This window comes from Dendrobates tinctorius, unplaced genomic scaffold, assembly GCF_039654945.1.
Source record: "Dendrobates tinctorius isolate UK_male_01 unplaced genomic scaffold, ASM3965494v1 ptg000021l, whole genome shotgun sequence".
In the NCBI taxonomy this organism is placed as follows: Eukaryota; Metazoa; Chordata; class Amphibia; order Anura; family Dendrobatidae; genus Dendrobates; species Dendrobates tinctorius.
In genome coordinates, this window is record NW_027361689.1 from 31,222,830 (window position 1) to 31,244,324 (window position 21,495).

The 21,495-nt window shown below is 48.5% G+C and overlaps 1 long non-coding RNA gene across 1 annotated transcript in view; it reads left to right on the plus strand.

Annotated features, from left to right (window-relative positions):
* The first annotated feature begins 1,105 nt into the window (after positions 1 to 1,105).
* LOC141083822 (uncharacterized) overlaps positions 1,106 to 21,495 on the plus strand; it is a 66,574-nt gene continuing 46,184 nt past the window's right edge. The window contains exon 1 of the long non-coding RNA XR_012230831.1: positions 1,106 to 3,456. This is a non-coding gene — a long non-coding RNA (uncharacterized lncRNA). The remainder of the gene's footprint in view (positions 3,457 to 21,495) is intronic.

A 21,495-nucleotide genomic window follows, 5' to 3' on the forward strand; every position in this document is an offset into this window, starting at 1 on the left:
ATAGACATATATTTTGAATGTGTACGCTATCCATACATGTTATCCGGGGATACGGTACCCCTTCTAACCTTTGTGCAATGACGTGCAATCCATACTGGGCCTAACACCGTCTGAGCCTGCCTCATGCTGTATAGACATATATTTTGAATGTGTACGCTATCCATACATGTTATCCGGGGATACGGTACCCCTTCTAACCTTTGTGCAATGACGTGCAATCCATACTGGGCCTAACACCGTCTGAGCCTGCCTCATGCTGTATAGACATATTGTGACGGACTCAGCTCCTGCTGAGCCCATTTTTTGAGTGGACCCTCTGGGTCGTGGCACCCACCCACCGATGGCGAGCTGACCTTGTGAGAATCCACCCCCTTGTCAGGATCCTAGGACTTTCCGGTCTGTTTTGAATGAACTTTTGCCCTTGGTTAAGATGGAGTTTTCGGTCCTGTCGCATCACTTCCTCTTAGCTGCCCTTAGTTAAGATGGAGTTTTCGTTTACATCACTTCCTCCCCAGCTGCATAAAAACCCGCCCCTAAGCACAAGCAAATCGCTTGAGTATATTGATTCCTGGTGTGCTCCTGCCCTGCCACTCTCCCAGATCTTGTGACTCTGGAACAACCCTGCTTCCTGCTTGAGACTTCACCTCTCTGGACCTCTGGATACCGCTGGACTTCTGGCTACCGTACCCGGTTAGTGTTTGTGCCCACTGAAGGTCCCCTTACTGGATCTCCACCGGACTCATCATACCAGAGGCTCGCTACAACTGGACTTCTGTTTGCTATACTGGTTAGTAGTTGTTACCCGGTGCCCGCTGAACATTATCCTGCTGGACATTTGTTATACTCTGGACTTTGCCTGCAATACCCAGTTATATTCCGTACTCAGTGACTCTTAATAACTTACCATCCTTGCTGAACCTTTTGCTATGTGCTGCTGTATGTCTGTGCTCTGAACCCGTTACGTATTTCCACGTTTGTTGTGCACAATTGTATATAAATCACTTGCTTCACTAAGCGTGTCTCTGCCGTCATTGCCCTACGCCATTGAAGTCCTTATACCATACATAAGTATTATACCCCTATACAGGGAGTGTCAGGGGCAAGACCAAGGGGGTGAGCCACCACGACTGCTGGGACCAGACGGCCGGCTCAGGGGACACTAGACGAGTGTCTGACAACAAGGACGAGCAGGAAGCAAGACGAGACTAGACGTAGGTGCAAGGTATCTTCATTAGAATAACACAAGATCACATACAGAGAAAACAAGCAAAATGTGCAAGGTGCGCGCGTGGGCACGCCAAGGTCCATAACATGGTACGTGCCAGATGGCACGCCTAGGCACAGGTAATGGCATGATGGCATCGGACTCCGGACTGCTGGCAAACCGACAGGGTCCAGGGATCAGGCTGCGGACGTCAGCTCCGGACATCAGGCCGTAGTCATCTGGTTCCGGACCTCTGGCAACGGTCGGCAGGTTCCGGGCATCCGGCAGGCAAACCAGGGTTCAGGCAAGGAGGCACGACAGATATCCAAGCAGGGTGCGTGTTTAGGGAACACGCCAAGGTCCAAGGCTAGGTGCGTGTGTAGGGGACACGCCAGGGTCCAAGGCTAGGTGCGTGTGTAGGGGACACACCAGGGTTCAAGACTAGGTGCAAGGTGCGTGTGTAGGGGACACGCCAGGGTTCAAAGCGAGGTGCGTGTGTAGGGGACACGCCAAGGTACAAGACAGAGTGCGTGTAGAGACACGCCAAGGTACAAGACAGAGTGCGTGTAGAGACACGCCAAGGCACAAGACAGAGTGCGTGTAGAGACACGCCAAGGCACAAGACAGAGTGCGTGTAGAGACACGCCAAGGCACAAGACAGAGTGCGTGTAGAGACACGCCAAGGCACAAGACAGAGTGCGTGTAGAGACACGCCAAGGCACAAGACAGAGTGCGTGTAGAGACACGCCAAGGCACAAGACAGAGTGCGTGTAGAGACACGCCAGGGTTCAGAGCAGGGCTGCGTGCTAGGAGCTACGCAGGGACGCACACCTCACTGGCCAATGCACACGGCTGTAACGCCAGCACGAGGCACGACTAAGGCACAGGAGGGGGCAAAGGAACCTTCGTGCTAGGAGCCACGCCAGGTTCAGGGCAGGGTGTGTGCTAGGAGCCACGCCAGGGTTCAAGGCAGGGTGCGTGCTAGGAGCCACGCCAGGGTTCAAGGCAGGGTGCGTGCTAGGAGCCACGCAGGGGGCACGCCACACTGGCCAGTACACATGGCTGTACACAAACACGTGGCACTTACCACGGCACAGGAGACGGCCAAGGGGAACCCACGCCGGGGTTCAATGCAAGGACAAGGCAGGGAACAAGGCAAGGAATACAGGCAGAAACAGAGCAGGGGAAGACAAGACGAGAAACAAGGCAGGGCTTAAGCAGAGTACAGAACCAGGAACGGAAGCAGATCAGAGCAAGAACAGAGCTAGCAGCGGAGCGTAGGCCGAAGCCCAGAGCCGGGCCAAGGGGGAACCTTGGGACTAGCCTAGAAACGTGCAAGAGAGCATAATAGGAAAGAGTCTAGCAGCGGAGCGTAGGCGAAGCCCAGAGCCGGGCCAAGGGAGAACCTTGGGACTAGACATAGAAACGAGCACTAAGGAGAGGAGAAATGGTGCGTGTGCCAGGGAGCACTACAGAGCACCATAGGAGAGAGCGAGGCAGAGCAAGCAAAGACTGAGACCATAGGGAGGAACACAAAGCAAGGAATAGCAAGGCAGAGAACACAGGGAGGACTACAAGTCAAAGCATAGCAAAAGCAAGACATGGCAAAACAGGCGAGGCAGAGAACGCAGGAAGGACTACAAGTCAAAGCATAGCTAAGGCGAGACATAGCAAAACAGACTAAGACAAAGAACAGCAGAAGGACTACAAGGCAAAGCAAGGCAAAGACAAACATGGCACGAGAGACAACACAAGACATGGCACAAGACAAGAGGCGGAATACGAGCACGGAGCGTGTGCAGAGACGCACTACAGAGCAAAGTGCAAGGGCACAGAATAGAGGGAGCAACCCCACAGACCCAGAGCCTTGCAGGGAAGCAACACAATAATCAGGCCCTGAGCATAGGAAGAGGCAGCCTGATATAGGGCATAGCACCTCCTCCTCCAGGTCAGGACCAGGGGAGCACTTCCGGGATTCTAGACGTGACGAGATGATAGCAGAACCAGACAGTGCAGGATCTTAGGAAACGTCACATGATCAGGGTTTCAGACATGACGAGATGATCACCGAACCAACCAGTGCAGGATCCTAGGAAGAACACATGATCCGGGATTCTAGACATGACGAGATGATTGCAGAACCAGACAGTGCAGGATCTTAAGAAACATCACATGATCAAGGACTCCAGACATGACGAGAAGATCACAGAAGGCAGAGCAGAAACGCAGGGATCCTGCAGCTCAGACATGAGGTGAGTCTGCACACAGCTCTAGCGAACATGCAGGACAGCAGACAAAACATGCGCATGCACATCGCTCCAGGAGTTCTTGAGACAAACAGACATGGCAGACATGGCGGACGTGACACATATATTTTGAATGTGTACGCTATCCATACATGTTATCCGGGGATACGGTACCCCTTCTAACCTTTGTGCAATGACGTGCAATCCATACTGGGCCTAACACCGTCTGAGCCTGCCTCATGCTGTATAGACATATATTTTGAATGTGTACGCTATCCATACATGTTATCCGGGGATACGGTACCCCTTCTAACCTTTGTGCAATGACGTGCAATCCATACTGGGCCTAACACCGTCTGAGCCTGCCTCATGCTGTATAGACATATATTTTGAATGTTACGCTATCCATACATGTTATCCGGGGATACGGTACCCCTTCTAACCTTTTGTGCAATGACGTGCAATCCATACTGGGCCTAACACCGTCTGAGCCTGCCTCATGCTGTATAGACATATATTTTGAATGTGTACGCTATCCATACATGTTATCCAGGGATACGGTACCCTTTCTAACCTTTGTGCAATGACGTGCAATCCATACTGGGCCTAACACCGTCTGAGCCTGCCTCATGCTGTATAGACATATATTTTGAATGTGTACGCTATCCATACATGTTATCCAGGGATACGGTACCCTTTCTAACCTTTGTGCAATGACGTGCAATCCATACTGGGCCTAACACCGTCTGAGCCTGCCTCATGCTGTATAGACATATATTTTGAATGTGTACGCTATCCATACATGTTATCCGGGGATACGGTACCCCTTCTAACCTTTGTGCAATGACGTGCAATCCATACTGGGTCTAACACCGTCTGAGCCTGCCTCATGCTGTATAGACATATATTTTGAATGTGTACGCTATCCATACATGTTATCCGGGGATACGGTACCCCTTCTAACCTTTGTGCAATGACGTGCAATCCATACTGGGCCTAACACCGTCTGAGCCTGCCTCATGCTGTATAGACATATATTTTGAATGTGTACGCTATCCATACATGTTATCCAGGGATACGGTACCCTTTCTAACCTTTGTGCAATCACGTGCAATCCATACTGGGCGTGAGAACGGCTGGCGAGCTGTTAAGCAAGCTACAGCACCTGTCCAGACAAGTACAGGGATTCCCTAGCGAGGAGACTTATTTGATTGTTTTCTATGTTGGGACAGCAATTTTTGGGGAGCACTATACTCTGGAGAATGATAGATGGGGCCCACCATACACTGGAACATTCCAAAGGTGGACATCAGACACTGGAGCAGCATTTACAGGGCCCATTATACACTAGAGCATTAGAAATGGGGCCCATTATGTTTGGAGCATTATTTGGGCCCATAAGACAGTGGAGCTTCATCCATGGGGACCAACATATACTGTAGCATTATGTGGAGCTCATCATATACTGTTTCAAACATTATATGGGACCAATGATTTTGTATGGAGAAATAGATGGGCCTCGTCATGAGATGTAAAAAGTGAGGTATTTTTCATTGTACTATACCGCTATTTCTCTGCCGTATCGGAGCATGATGAGTTGTGGTATGTGTTAAAGGGGCGCTCTTTCGCCCAGGGCACATGAAAACCTGCAGCCAGCCCTCCCCCCCACAAATTTAGCCAAATAACCCCCATTTTTCAGTGCGTAACTTGTATTATGAAGTTAATTAAGGTTGACAAGCTTAAGTAAGAAGAATTGATGCTTTTGGCATTCAAATGGGCACTGTAGGTGTGTTTCCTGTCCTCCTCTCACTGCCGACTTTTATTCCCCATTGACTTACATTGGGTTTCGTGTTTCGGGACGACCCCGACTTTTCCCTATAATCGGACGATCTTGCTCGACCCGACTTTTGGAAAAGTCGGGTTTCACGAAACGAAACGCGACCCTAAAAAAGCAAAAGTCGCTCAACTCTATCTGTCACTATTAAAATGACCTTTCAATGTTAGGACTTTTAGATCTGCCAAGCTGTGTCCAAGTCTAGAGAAGTGTATCCCTACAGGTGTGTCCAGCTCATTTTTTATCGTATGTCTATGCAGATTCATCCTTGTTTGTAGTTTTTACTTAGTTCCCCGATGTATGTCCCTGCATTGCACCTTGTACACTGTATCATGTACACGACATTGGAGGATGTACATGAAAAAGAGTCCATGATCTTATAGTCCTGATTTGTGTTGGGTATGGGGACTTTATGTGTTGGTGATATGTGGGTGCAGGTCTTGCATTTCTTACTGTTACAGGGGACTGTGCCTGTCTCTGAAGGTGATGCGAGGGTACTTCTGATAAGGATATTCCTTAGGTTGGGAGGCTGTTTGTAGGAGAGCAGTGGCAGTTCCGGGAATATTGCTTTCAGTCTGTGGTCTTTGTGGAATATGGGTTGGAGGTCAGCGCCAATTTTCCTTAAAATGTTCATGTGAGGGTTGTACGTGACCACAAGCGGCACCCTGTTGTTTTCCACCTTCTGTTTGTAATCCAGGAGGCTGCTTCTTGGGATCCTTGTAGCTCTGTGGATCTGTTCATCAATTACAAGTGGATGATATCCTTGGTGTAGGAATGTTTTTCTGAGTTGTAGTTTTCTATCCTCATTGTCTGAACAGATCCGAATGTACCTTAGAGCTTGACTGTAGATTATTGATTTTTTTGTGTGTCTCGGATGAAAGCTGTTCCACCTCAGGTATGCCGGACGTCCTGTGGGTCTATGGTAAATAGTCGTTTGTACGGTATTGTCTTTGATATATATAGTTGTGTCCAGAAAATGGATTTGGGATTTTGAAAAGTTGAGGGTGAGTTTGATGGTTGGGTGGAACTTGTTGAAGTTGTTGTGGAAGGTAAGCAAGTCCTCCTCTGAGCCTTTCCAGATTATTAGTAGGTCATCAATGTAGCGGAAGTATGCTAGAGGTTTAATAGTGCAGGATGTGTATTTTAGGTAACATGTAGAAGGTACCTATTTTGGGGTTGTCTGGTATTAGATCCAGTAGGGAGAATGACATAGAGTCAAACCCATAGATGATCTTTGTTAATTCCTCTTTGCATTTTTTGGTGGGATCTTCCTGAAGGGGGGTGTAGTATTTTTTGTCCAGGTGAGGTAGTGAGTGTTCAATTTTTCACACACCGTACAATGGTGTAAGCTCCTCACACAGTACCGTGTAACAGCTATTATCATGGCCAAATTGAAGCTATCTACGTGTGTGACTCTGTAAGGAAAAGTCGAGGAGTTTGTCCGTTCTTACAGACCTACACCTTATAGTTTTGTCCATTTTTCAAACAGTTTAGTAAATTTGCTGTTTGATTAGATTCAAAAGTAGAGAGAGACAGCGTGTGTTAGTCCGTATGCAAAAACACGGAACTTGACAATTTTACATACACCGTACAGCGGTGAACGTGTACGCTCCTCTCTCAGTACAGTGTAACGGCTGTTATCACGGCCAAATTGAAGCTATCTACGTGTGTAACTCTGTAAGGAAAAGTTGAGGAGTTTGTCCATTCTTACAGACCTACACCTTATAGTTTTGTCCGTTTTTCAAACAGTTTAGTATATTTGCTGTTTGATTACATTCAAAACTAGAGAGAGACAGCGTGTGTCAGTCCGTATACAAAAACACGGAGCTTGACAAATTTACATACACCGTACAGTGGTGTACGTGCATGCTCCTCTCTCAGTACCGTGTAACGGCTGTTATCACGGCCAAATTGAAGCTATCTAAGTGTGTGACTCTGAAGGAAAAGCCGAGGAGTTTGTCCGTTCTTACAGACCTACACTCTAGGGAGATTCCAATTCTGCCCAATTCTATATACACCTTGTAGTTTGTCATACACTAGGCAATTTCTGCCGGTCACATTGCGGTGTTATAGACACAGGGCCTGACAGAATCCAACTGTGTCCTGAAGTATAGAGAGATTCCAATTCTCCACAGTCCTCTATCCACCTTTCTTACAACATCCAGAATCTGCCTGTCACATTGCGGTGTAATATAAACAGGGCCTGACAGAATCCAAATGTGTCCTGAAGTCTAGAGAGATTCCAATTCTCCCCTGTCCTCTATACACCTTTCTTACACCATCCAGAATCTGCCTGTCACATTGCGGTGTAATATAAACAGGGCCTGACAGTATCCAACTGTGTCCTGAAGTCTAGAGAGATTCAAATTCTCCCCACTCCTATATACACCTTGTACCTTGTTTTACAGTACCATATAGTTGGTGTTTTTTTGGGTACATTTTCCCCAAAAATGAGGAAGTGTGGTGGAAGAGTCCGTGGAAGTGGGCGGGGGTTGGCAGCTGGTAATGATGGTGTTGGTGGTGGATCTGCTGGTAGTGGCAAAAGCAAAATAGCACCTAATGCAGGAGGTGTTGATCCTGTGTCATCGTCTGGCTCTACAAGGCCTCGAAGGCTCCCTTTTCTGGGAGTAGGTAAACCGCTTTTAAAGCCGGAGCTTCAAGAACAAGTTTTGGCTTACATTGCTGACTCAGCCTCCAGCTCTATCGCCTCCTCTTCTGAAGTTTTAAAAAATAAAAGCACTGAGTCGTCATTGGAGGCTCATGGTCATGAACCACACCTTTCCTTGTGTCCTTCACCCCAACCAAAATTGAAGGATGCGGCAGGCCACACTACAGATTAGTCCATGGAGCTGTTTTCACATACCATGCCTGGGTTATCAAGTCAAATCGTGAATTACCCAGGCCAAGATGAATCTGACATGGAGTGCACTGATGCACAGCCAGTGATAGATGATTCTGCTGGTACATTCACTCAGAGCACTACATTGTCCTCGCAGTGTAATGAGGCAGAATCTGACCCTGATGAAACTCAGGTGCCCCTTCCCGCATACTATACCACCATACACGGTGACACAGAGGAAGGTGCACATGACATTGAAGAGGAGGTGATGGATGACCCAGTTGTTGACCCAGATTGGCATCCATTGGGGGAAGAGGGTGCCGCTGCCAATATCTCAGAAGAGGAGGAGGAGCATCCGCAGCGGGCATCAACATCACAACAGCTGTTATCTGGCAGGCTCAGAGCAGTCCAAAAACAGGTTACAAAAACCAAAAGAGTTGCAGGACAGCTTGGCTAGACGGTCAAAATAGCACAGCGTGCAAGGCCTCAAAATGTCTTCCATAGTAGCAAGAGTGCAGTGTGGCACTTTTTTGAACAAAATCCTAATGATCAGGCAAAGGTTATATGTAAGAAGTGCACAAAGACCTTTAGCCGAGGGAAAAATCTGAGAACTTTGAATACCAGTTGCATGCTAAGACATTTAACCACCATGAACTTGCAAGCGTGGACGGACTACCAAAACTCACGTACCACATGTGCAACTGCTCCCAAAGAAGGTAGTCAGCAACACTACATTGTTTCCCCCACTGCAAGCCCACCGGTTAGCCCACCACTAGTAGGAAATGTTGAGTTGTCATCGCAAGGGCAAATCAGTCAGGGAATCACACTGTTATTGCAACGAAAGACTGAATCTAGGCCATCAGAAAGAACACCAACTCCATCACCATCATCAACCCTCTCTCAGTCCGCCATGTCCACTGCTAGTTCGACCATATGCAGCTCTCAAGTCCAGCTCACCCTACCAGAGACTATGAGTAGGACAAGAAAGTACTCATCCTCTCATCTGCGTACACTGGGTTTGAACACCCACATTGCCAAACTAATCTCGTTAGAGATGATGCCCTATCGGTTGGTTGAAAGCGCAGCTTTCTGCGAACTCATGGCCTACGCAGTACCACGCTATGACCTACCCAGTCGCCACTTCTTTTCTCGCAAAGCCATCCCAGTCCTCCACCTTCATGTGAAAGACCGCATTGTACATGCACTCAAGCAATCAGTGAGTGGAAAGGTGCACATCACAACTGATGCATGGTCCAGTCAGCATGGCCAGGACCGTTACGTGTCCATCACTGCGCACTGGGTTAATGTGGTGGATGGAGGTTCCACAGGGTCAGCTGTGGTGGGACAGTGCTGCCTAGCCCACGGTATAGAAAACAGTTGGCTGTAGGCGTTCGACCCTCCTCCTCCTCCTCCAGAAGCGAAAGCTCGTCCACAGAACGCAGTCGCACGAGCACACCATCTGCAGAGGCCAGTGTTGCACACGAGGTGTCCCCCTATCGATCAGCTAGTGGAAAGCATCAGCAGGCTTTGTTGAAGATGATGTGTTTGGGCGACAGACACACCGCGGCGGTACTGGCCGACTACTTTCAGCGACAAACTGAGTCATGGCTGGGCAGTCTACATCTTGAGGCAGGCAAGGTAGTTAGTGATAACGGCTGGAATTTTGTGGCAGCCATAGCCCTTTCAAAACTCAGACACATACCTTGCTTGGCTCACACCTTGAACTTGGTGGTGCAGTTGTTCCTCAATAATTATCCGGAGTTAACAGGCCTGCTCCAGAAGGTCCGAAGACTGTGCTCGCACATCCGCCGGTCGCCGGTACACTCCAGTCGTATGCAGAAGCTGCAGCGATTGCTCCACCTTCCCAAGCACCGCCTAATTATCGATGTTACAAGGTGGAACTCCACCCTGCACATGGTTGAGCGGCTGTGCGAACAGAGGCAGGCCGTAATGCATTTGTGGGAGGATACACGGGCAGGCACTTTGAGGGCAGACATGGAGTTGACAGGTGTGCAGTGGTCGAAGCTGAAAGACCTCTGTAAAGTCCTTCAGTGTTTAGAGGAATGTACACGGCTGGTAAGCGCAGACGACGCCATCATAAGCATGAGCATCCCACTTATGCGTCTGCTCATGCAAACTTTCATGCACATTAAGGAGCAGGCGTTTGCAGCCGAGGATGATGAGGAAGAGGAGGAGGGAAGCCTTGATGACAGTCAGCCATTGTCTGCTCCAGGAACTCTGCTGGATGAGGTGGAGGAAGAAGAGGAAGAGGAGGAGGATGATGATGGGGGTGATTATTTAGGGAGGAGGATGCTTCTCGTGGGGCAAGAGAAAATGTTGGCGTGGCAAGGTCTTGTGCAGGGTTTGTGTGTGACTGGAGGGATGTGGATTTGCCAGAAAGTGCTCCTCCACCCAGCACTCGCAGTGCATCATTGACACCGGGAACATTGGCCCACATGTCAGATTATGCCTTGCAGTTCCTAAAAAGGGACCCCCGCATTGCCAAAATGATGAACGATGATGACTACTGGTTGGCCAGCATCCTGGATCCACGCTATGAAGGCAAATTCCAAAACATCATGCCACAGGAGAACCTTGACCTAATATTGGCTAACAAACAAGCAACTCTGGTAAACCGATTGGTTGAGGCATTTCCAGCACACAGCAGCGGTGATGAATTCTCACATGAGCCATAGGGGCCGGGGGCAGCTTGGAAGAGGTGTTGGTGGAGCACACATCAGAAGTGGCATTGGAGACAGGGGTTTCATGACAATGTTGTGGACTAGAGTTGAGCGACTTTTGGTTTTTTAGGGTCGCGTTTCGTTTCGTGAAATCCGACTTTTCCAAAAGTCGGGTCGAGCAAGATCGTCCGATTATAGGGAAAAGTCGGGGTCGTCCCAAAACACGAAACCCAATGTAAGTCAATGGGGAATAAAAGTCGGCAGTGAGAGGAGGACAGGAAACACACCAACAGTGCCCATTTGAATGCCAAAAGCATCAATTCTTCTTACTTAAGCTTGTCAACCTTAATTAACTTCATAATACAAGTTACGCACTGAAAAATGGGGGTTATTTGGCTAAAGTTGTGGGGGGGGAGGGCTGGCTGCAGGTTTTCATGTGCCCTGGGCGAAAGAGCGCCCCTTTAACACATACCACAACTCATCATGCTCCGATACGGCAGAGAAATAGCGGTATAGTACAATGAAAAATACCTCACTTTTTACATCTCATGACGAGGCCCATCTATTTCTCCATACAGAATCATTGGTCCCATATAATGTTTGAAACAGTATATGATGAGCTCCACATAATGCTACAGTATATGTTGGTCCCCATGGATGAAGCTCCACTGTCTTATGGGCCCAAATAATGCTCCAAACATAATGGGCCCCATTTCTAATGCTCTAGTGTATAATGGGCCCTGTAAATGCTGCTCCAGTGTCTGATGTCCACCTTTGGAATGTTCCAGTGTATGGTGGGCCCCATCTATCATTCTCCAGAGTATAGTGCTCCCCAAAAATTGCTGTCCCAACATTGAAAACAATCAAATAAGTCTCCTCGCTAGGGAATCCCTGTACTTGTCTGGACTCCTCGTCGTCCCCATCTTCCATCTCACTGCACAGTATTTCAACTTTGCAAGTGCTGTGATCCTGAGCAAGCAGGGGGGGCCCACTCGTTGGCGACGGCACTGGCACGGTGGTGTGTCTGATGGCGGGTGGGCCGAACCTGCACTTTCATCTGCAGCTTCCTCTTTGTCACCGTGTAAGATGGAACTGTATATGGGAAGGGTAACCTGAGTTTCATCAGGGTCAGATTCAGGTCGTGTAGCGTGCGAGGGGAATGTAGTGGTCTGGGTCAATGTACCAGCAGATTCATCGAGCAGTGGCTGGGCATCAGTGCACTTGTGTCGCCCCCAGGAGTACGGTCGCCACAGTGGCATTACCTTCTTCCTAGGGAGTGTGATGTCATGCGTGGGAGCAACGAACGATCTCTCTAGCAGGTTAACTGATTGGGCGGCGTTATTCCCACGAGTCATGACCCTCCAAACAGCGTTCATGAAGGCAAAGTGTTTGTTTTACGTGGGCAGTATGTTTGCAAAGCTGAACCTTAAAGGAATGTCCAGAAGGGCACCACCAGGAGTGGAGCCTACGGTGTAATTTGACTCAACACGGGCAACCTCAACCATGCCAGCTACAGAACAGATGCACACATTGCAAGCTTAATTCCGTTAACGAACGAGACTCCGTCATGCCCCGCGGTCCGAGTCCGGCTTACTAGAGGGACACGTGAGGCTCTGGCACATGAGATTGGCCAATAACTGGTGTGTCATGCCCTTACATGTCCGTGGCTGCATGTGCGCTACACTGAAAAGGCCAGCATTTGTCGCTTACAGGTGCAGATAACCCGCTGAACAACGTTAGTGATGGGGATCACTGATTACAATTATTACCCGCGAACAATGATTTCCCAGTAAGTGCAGGTCAACCGCAGTTCCGGAATTAGGCCTAAACCGTCATTCCTGAAAAAATGAAAAACTTACGTGTGCAAACCACAGGTGCTGTAGCTTGCTTAACAGCTCGCCAGCCGTTCTCACGCCCAGTATGGATTACACGTGATTGCACAAAGGTGAGAAAGGGTACCGTATCCCCAGATAACATGTATGGATAGCGTACACATTCAAAATATATGTCTATACATCAGGAGGCAGGCTCAGACGGTGTTAGGCCCAGTATGGATTGCACGTGATTGCACAAAGGTTAGAAAGGGTACCGTATCCCCAGATAACATGTATGGATAGCTTACACATTCAAAATATGTCTATACATCAGGAGGCAGGCTCAGACGGTGTTAGGCCCAGTATGGATTGCACGTGATTGCACAAAGGTTAGAAAGGGTACCGTTTCCCCGGATAACATGTATGGATAGCGTACACATTCAAAATATATGTCTATACATCAGGAGGCAGGCTCAGACGGTGTTAGGCCCAGTATGGATTGCACGTGATTGCAAAAAGGTTAGAAAGGGTACCGTATCCCCAGATAACATGTATGGATAGCGTACACATTCAAAATATATGTCTATACATCATGACTTATGGATATGGGACGGACCCCCACTCCATCTTAAAACCACCATAACTACAGTAAACCTAGGCACTAGAATAAATACACAACACATTATTTTGGTTGTCAAAATGGCTACAGCTTTATTTAAATCACAGGATTAACACAATCACAGTAGGAGTCAGGTGAAGTGCTAGTACATTGGGATTGACAAGTACTGTGATATCCCCAGCTGTCTGACATACAGAACCAGGACAGACAGCCATAAAGGGGCGGCACGCACTGGCTTGCCATTCAAGCAGAGCCAGTAAACTTTCAGGGCACCAATGACCCTATTATCCTCACTCCTGTGCTTAACCACTGTACCGCCCCTGATTGACGTTACCATTACAACGTCCTTGAGGCTGGCCACCAAAGCCGAGCCTGTTCACCACCATGAGGTTTTACATCCTCTATTAGTTAAAATGAGTCCACCTTAACTTGCCTGCAACTTCCACCTGACTCCTAAACCGCAAAGCTGTGACGGGTTATAAATTCACATTTGCCACTTTTTTTTTTTTTTTTTTTTTTTTTTTTTTTAATAAATCACTTTAGTAAACTTATAAGCTAGAAGTCCCTGCAAAAGCATTAAGGGGACTAACTTGGCAAACCTCCGACTCACGAAGAGTCATCCTACAGCACTCAGGAGAGGAAAAACCCCCTGTGGAGGAAACCTCTAGGCAACCATGGCTGAAGGATGGCCCTTCCCTTGGGCTTAGGAGGTTAATGCTGTTAACTCTTTATAGCCATGATAAAATTGAGCCTGGAACAAAATATACAATGGTAATTTCAAAAATACAATAAAGCATTCATCATACAAGCAATAATCAAAACGTTTTAGGACAATGATTATAAACAGGGCGGGTGGGCGGGAAATGCTTCCTCCTGTTCATCCTGTCCAAGAAAGAGGAAGAGACACAGATTTCCTGATCTATATAAGCAACACCCTCCTCACAGTAACCCACCCAGGCACATACATACTGTGCTTCTTACTCTTAAAGCAACATCACTCTTGATTAAAAATCTACACTATACCAAAAAAGCTGCAGGAGTAAAGGTCCACCCATCCCCAAGTCATGTCCTCCTCCGCCTATGGCTCCAGTGGTTTCTGGAGGCAGGCTCAGACGGTGTTAGGCCCAGTATGGATTGCACGTGATTGCACAAAGGTTAGAAAGAGTACCGTTTCCCCGGATAACATGTATGGATAGCGTACACATTCAAAATATATGTCTATACATCAGGAGGCAGGCTCAGACGGTGTTAGGCCCAGTATGGATTGCACGTGATTGCACAAAGGTTAGAAAGGGTACCGTATCCCCAGATAACATGTATGGATAGCGTACACATTCAAAATATATGTCTATACATCAGGAGGCAGGCTCAGACGGTGTTAGGCCCAGTATGGATTGCACGTGATTGCACAAAGGTTAGAAAGGGTATCGTATCCCCAGATAACATGTATGGATAGCGTACACATTCAAAATATATGTCTATACATCAGGAGGCAGGCTCAGACGGTGTTAGGCCCAGTATGGATTGCACGTGATTGCACAAAGGTTAGAAAGGGTACCGTTTCCCCGGATAACATGTATGGATAGCGTACACATTCAAAATATATGTCTATACATCAGGAGGCAGGCTCAGACGGTGTTAGGCCCAGTATGGATTGCACGTGATTGCACAAAGGTTAGAAAGGGTACCGTATCCCCAGATAACATGTATGGATAGCATACACATTCAAAATATATGTCTATACATCAGGAGGCAGGCTCAGACGGTGTCAGGCACAGTATGGATTTGACGGCGCAGACTACACAGCGGAGGAGCAGGGAGAGGTAAAGATTGCAAATGCTGGGGCCCTGACCAAGCAAGGGGGGCCCACTCGTGGGCGTCGGTACTGGCACTGGGCCCCTCATAGTACAGCGGTGTGTCTGACGGCGGGTGTGCACCACCACCATCAGAGACACTTGATTGCACTATGAAGGACCCTGTGCCAGTGCCCGCGCCCAAGAGTCAGCCTACCCACCTGTCCAGGGCAACGGCACTCGCACGGTGTCGTGCGCTAGGTGGTGACCCCGGCCATGGGGGGGGGGAGGCAGCACAGTTAGGGAGTTTTAGAAAGTGGCATATGTTGATGTTGGACATTCAGCTGATGCAAAAGGTGAAATAGGTCAAGTCCCAGGAAGAGGTGGACCAAAGCAAGCCATTTTTCTGTCACCCTATGTGTCATCAGGGAAAGGTGGGACAAAATCCTTGGAAACCCATGTGTGGTTCATTTTAATGAAGGTTAGATTATCCACATTTTGGGTTGACAGACGGGTCCTTTTTTCTGTCAGGATTGATCCAGCTGCACTGAAGACTCTTTCCGATAGCACACTTGCAGCTGGGCAAGCGAGCTCCTGTAAGGCATATTGGGCCAATTCAGGCCAGGTGTCCAGTTTAGCGGCCCAATAGTCAAAGGGGAATGACCTGTGTGGGAGAACATCGATATGGGAGGAAAAGTAGTTTGTAACCATAGTTGACAACTGCTGTCTCCTGTCACTTTCCATCGATGCAGTATTACCAGTTGTGTGAGCGGTACTTGAAAAATCAGTCCACAACATTGTCATGAAACCCCTGTCTCCAACGCCACTTCTGCTGTGTGCACCACGAACACCTCTGCCAAGCTGCCCCCGGCCCGTACGGCTCGTGTGAGAACCATCACCGCTGCTGTGTGCTGGGAATGCCTCAAGCAACCGATTTACCAGAGTTGCTTGTTTATTAGCCAATATTAGGTCATGGTTCTCCTGTGGCATGATGTTTTGTAATTTGCCTTTATAGCGTGGATCCAGGATGCTGGCCAACCAGTAGTCGTCATCGTTCATCATTTTGGCAATGCGTGGGTCCCTTTTTAGGATCTGCAAGGCATAATCTGACATGTGGGCCAATGTTCCCGGTGTCAATGATGCACTGCGAGTGCTGGTTGGAGGAGCACTTTCTGGCAAATCCAAATCCCTCCAGTCACGCACAAACCCTGTACCAGACCTTGCCACGCCAACATTTTCACTTGCCCCACGAGATGCATCCTCCTCCCCTAAGTAATCATCCCCATCATCCTCCTCCTCCTCCTCTTCTTCCTCCACCTCGTCCAGGAGAGGTCCCTGAGCAGACAATGGCTGAATGTCATCAAGGATTCCCTCCTCCTCTTCCTCCTCATCAACATTGGCTGCAGACGCCTGCTCCTTAAGGTGCGTCAAAGTTTGCATGAGCAGACGCATAAGTGGGATGCTCATGCTTAGGATGGCGTCGTCTGCGCTTACCAGCCGTGTGCATTCCTCAAAACACTGAAGGACTTTACAGAGGTCTTTCAGCTTCGACCACTGCACACCTGTCAACTCCATGTCTGCTCTCAAAGTGCTTGGCCGTGTATCCTCCCACAAATGCATTATGGCCTGCCTCTGCTCGCACAGCCGCTCCACCATGTGCAGGGTGGAGTTCCACCTTGTTTCAATGTCGATAATGAGGCGGTGGTTGGGAAGGTGGAGCAATCGCTGCAGCTTCTGCATACGAACGGAGTGTACAGGCGACCGGCGGATGTGCGCGCACAGTCTTCGCACCTTCTGGAGCAGGGCTGTTAACTCCGGATAATTTTTGAGGAAGCACTGCACCACCAGGTTCAAGGTGTGGGCCAAGCAAGGTATATGGCTGAGTTTTGAAAGGGCTATGGCTGCCACAAAATTACGGCCGTTATCACTAACTACCTTGCCTGCCTCGAGATGTACACTGCCCAGCCATGACTCAGTTTGTCGCTTCAAGTACTCGGCCAGCACCTCGGCGGTGTGTCTGTTGCCCAAACACATCATCTGCAACACAGCCTGCTGACGCTTTCCACTAGCTGCTCGATAGGGGGACACATCGTGTGCAACAGTGGCAGCTGCAGATGGAGTGCTCGTACGACTGCGCTCTGTGGACGAGCTTTCGCTTCTGGAGGAGGAGGAGGAGGAGGAGGAGGGTCGAACGCCTACAGCCAACTGTTTCCTATACCGTGGGCTAGGCAGCACTGTCCCACCACCGCTGTCCCCTGTGGACCCTGCATCCACCACATAAACCCAGTGCGCAGTGATGGACACGTAACGGCCCTGGCCATGCCGACTGGACCTTGCATCAGTTGTGAGGTGCACCTGTCCGCTCACTGACTGCTTGAGTGCATGGACAATGCGGTCTTTCACATGATGGTGGAGGGCTGGGATGGCTTTGCGAGAGAAGAAGTGGCGACTGGGTAGGTCATAGCGTGGTACTGCATAGGCCATGAATTCGCGGAAAGCTGTGCTTTCCACCAACCGAAAGGGCATCATCTCAAACGAGATTAGTATGGCAATGTGGGCGTTCAAACCCAGTGTACGCGGATGAGAGACTGAGTACTTTCTTGACCTACTCATAGTGTCTGGGAGGGTGAGCTGGACTTGAGAGCTGCATATGGTGGAAGTAGCGGTGGACAGGGCGGACTGTGAGAGGGTTGATGATGGTGATGGAGTTGGTGTTCTTTCTGATGGCCTAGAATCAGTCTTTCGTTGATATAACAGTGGGATTCCCTGACTGCTGTGGCCTTGCAACAACACCTCAACATTTGCTGCTGTGCTAACCGGTGGGCTTACAGTGGGGGAAACAATGTAGCGTTGCTGACTACCTTCGTTGTGATCAGTTGCACATGTGGCACTTGAGGTTTGGTGTTGTGTCCACGCTTGCAAGTGCATGCTGGTTAAATGTCTAAGCATGCAACTGGTATTCAAATTTTTCAGATTTTTCCCTCGGCTAAAGGTCTTTGCGCACTTCTTACAGATAACCTTGGCCTGATCATGAGGATTTTGGTCAAAAAAGTACCACACTGCACTCTTCCTACTTTGGCAGACATTTTGCGGCCTAGCACGCTGTGATCTTTTGACCCTCTGGACAAGCTGTCCAGCAACTCTTTTGATGTTTGGAACCTGTCTTTGGAGTGCTCTGGGCCTGCCAGATAACAGCTGTTGCGATGTCGATGTCTGCTGTGGATGCTCCTCATCTGAGCTATTGGAAGCAGCACCCTCTTCCCCCCAATGGATGCCAATCTGGGTCAACAACTGGGTCATCCATCACCTCCTCTTCTATGTCATGTGCACCTTCCTCTGTGTCACCGTGTATGGTGGTATAGTGTGCGGGAAGGGGCACCTGAGTCTCATCAGGGTCAGAATCTGGCTCTGTACACTGCGAGGACAATGTAGTGCTCTGAGTGAATGTACCAGCAGAATCATCCATCAGCGGCTGTGCATCAGTGCACTCCATGTCAGATTCATCTTGGCCTGGGTAATTCACCATTTGACTTGATAATCCAGGCATGGTATGTGAAAACAGCTCCATGGAGTAATCAGTAGTATGGCCTGCGTCATCCTTCAATCTTTGTTGGGGTGAAGGACACAAGGAAAGGTGTGGTTCATGAACATGAGCCTCCAATGACGACTCAGTGCTTTTACTTTTTACAACTGAAGAAGAGGAGGCGATAGAGCTGGAGGCTGAGTCAGCAATGTAAGACAAAACTTTTTCCTGATGCTCTGGCTTTAAAAGCGGTTTGCCAACTCCTAGAAAACTAAGTGTTCGAGGCCTTATGTAGCCAGACGATAACGCAGGCTCAACACCTCCTGCATTCGGTCCTATTTTGCTCTTGCCACTACCATCAGATCCACCACCAACACCATCATTACCAGCTGCCAACCCCCGCCCAATTCCATGGCCTCTTCCACCAGCCTTCCTCATTTTTGGTAGAAATGTAGACAAAATCCAACAAACTATATAGTAATGTAAAACAAGGTACAAGGTGTCTATAGGACAGGGGAGATTTTGAATTTCTGCAGATACTTGTGGACACTGGACACTTTTGGATTGTGTGAGACCCAATGAATATCTGAGCGCTATGTGACAGGCTCGATCGCACAGCTGTGACCAAAGTGACTAGAGGATAAGGGAGATTTTGAATTTCTGCACACACTTGTGGACACTGGACACTTTTGGATTGTGTGAGGCCCAATGAATATCTGAGCGCTATGTGACAGGCTCGATGGCACAGCTGTGACCAAAGTGACTAGAGGATAAGGGAGATTTTGAATTTCTGCACACACTTGTGGATACTGGACACTTTTGGATTGTGTGAGGCCCAATGAATATCTGAGCGCTATGTGACAGGCTCGATGGCACAGCTGTGACCAAAGTGACTAGAGGATAAGGGAGATTTTGAATTTCTGCACACTTGTGGACACTGGACACTTTTGGATTGTGTGAGACCCAATGAATATCTGAGCGCTATGTGACAGGCTCGATGGCACAGCTGTGACCAAAGTGACTAGAGGATAAGGGAGATTTTGAATTCCTGCACACACTTGTGGACACTGGACACTTTTGGATTGTGTGAGGCCCAATGAATATCTGAGCGCTATGTGACAGGCTCGATGGCACAGCTGTGACCAAAGTGACTAGAGGATAAGGGAGATTTTGAATTTCTGCACACACTTGTGGACACTGGACACTTTTGGATTGTGTGAGGCCCAATGAATATCTGAGCGCTATGTGACAGGCTCGATGGCACAGCTGTGACTAAAGTGACTAGAGGATAAGGGAGATTTTGAATTTCTGCAGACACTTGTGGACACTGGACACTTTTGGATTGTGTGAGGCCCACTGATATCTGAACGCTATGTCACAGGCTCGATGGCACAGCTGTGACAAAAGTGACGAGAGGATAAGGGAGATTTTGAATTTCTGCAGACACTTGTGGACACTGGACACTTTTGGATTGTGTGAGACCCAATGAATATCTGAGCGCTATGTGACAGGCTCGATGGCACAGCTGTGACCAAAGTGACTAGAGGATAAGGGAGATTTTGAATTTCTGCACACACTTGTGGACACTGGACACTTTTGGATTGTGTGAGGCCCAATGAATATCTGAGCGCTATGTGACAGGCTCGATGGCACAGCTGTGACCAAAGTGACTAGAGGATAAGGGAGATTTTGAATTTCTGCACACACTTGTGGACACTGGACACTTTTGGATTGTGTGAGGCCCAATGAATATCTGAGCGCTATGTGACAGGCTCGATGGCACAGCTGTGACCAAAGTGACTAGAGGATAAGGGAGATTTTGAATTTCTGCACACTCTTGTGGACACTGGACACTTTTGGATTGTGTGAGGCCCAATGAATATCTGAGCGCTATGTGACAGGCTCGATGGCACAGCTGTGACCAAAGTGACTAGAGGATAAGGGAGATTTTGAATTTCTGCACACACTTGTGGACACTGGACACTTATGGATTGTGTGAGGCCCAATGAATATCTGAGCGCTATGTGACAGGCTCGATGGCACAGCTGTGACCAAAGTGACTAGAGGATAAGGGAGATTTTGAATTTCTGCACACACTTGTGGACACTGGACACTTTTGGATTGTGTGATGCCCAATGAATATCTGAGCGCTATGTGACAGGCTCGATGGCACAGCTGTGACCAAAGTGACTAGAGGATAAGGGAGATTTTGAATTTCTGCACACACTTGTGGACACTGGACACTTTTGGATTGTGTGAGGCCCAATGAATATCTGAGCGCTATGTGACAGGCTCGATGGCACAGCTGTGACCAAAGTGACTAGAGGATAAGGGAGATTTTGAATTTCTGCACACACTTGTGGACACTGGACATTTTTGGATTGTGTGAGGCCCAATGAATATCTGAGCGCTATGTGACAGGCTCGATGGCACAGCTGTGATCAAAGTGACTAGAGGATAAGGGAGATTTTGAATTTCTGCAGAAACTTGTGGACACTGGACACTTTTGGATTGTGTGAGGCCCACTGATATCTGAGCGCTATGTCACAGGCTCGATGGCACAGCTGTGACAAAAGTGACGAGAGGATAAGGGAGATTTTGCATTTCTGCACACACTTGTGGACACTGGACACTTTTGGATTGTGTGAGACCCAATGAATATCTGAGCGCTATGTGACAGGCTCGATGGCACAGCTGTGACCAAAGTGACTAGAGGATAAGGGAGATTTTGAATTTCTGCAGACACTTGTGGACACTGGACACTTTTGGATTGTGTGAGGCCCAATGAATATCTGAGCGCTATGTGACAGGCTCGATGGCACAGCTGTGACCAAAGTGACTAGAGGATAAGGGAGATTTTGAATTTCTACACACACTTGTGGACACTGGACACTTTTGGATTGTGTGAGGCCCAATGAATATCTGAGCGCTATGTCACAGGC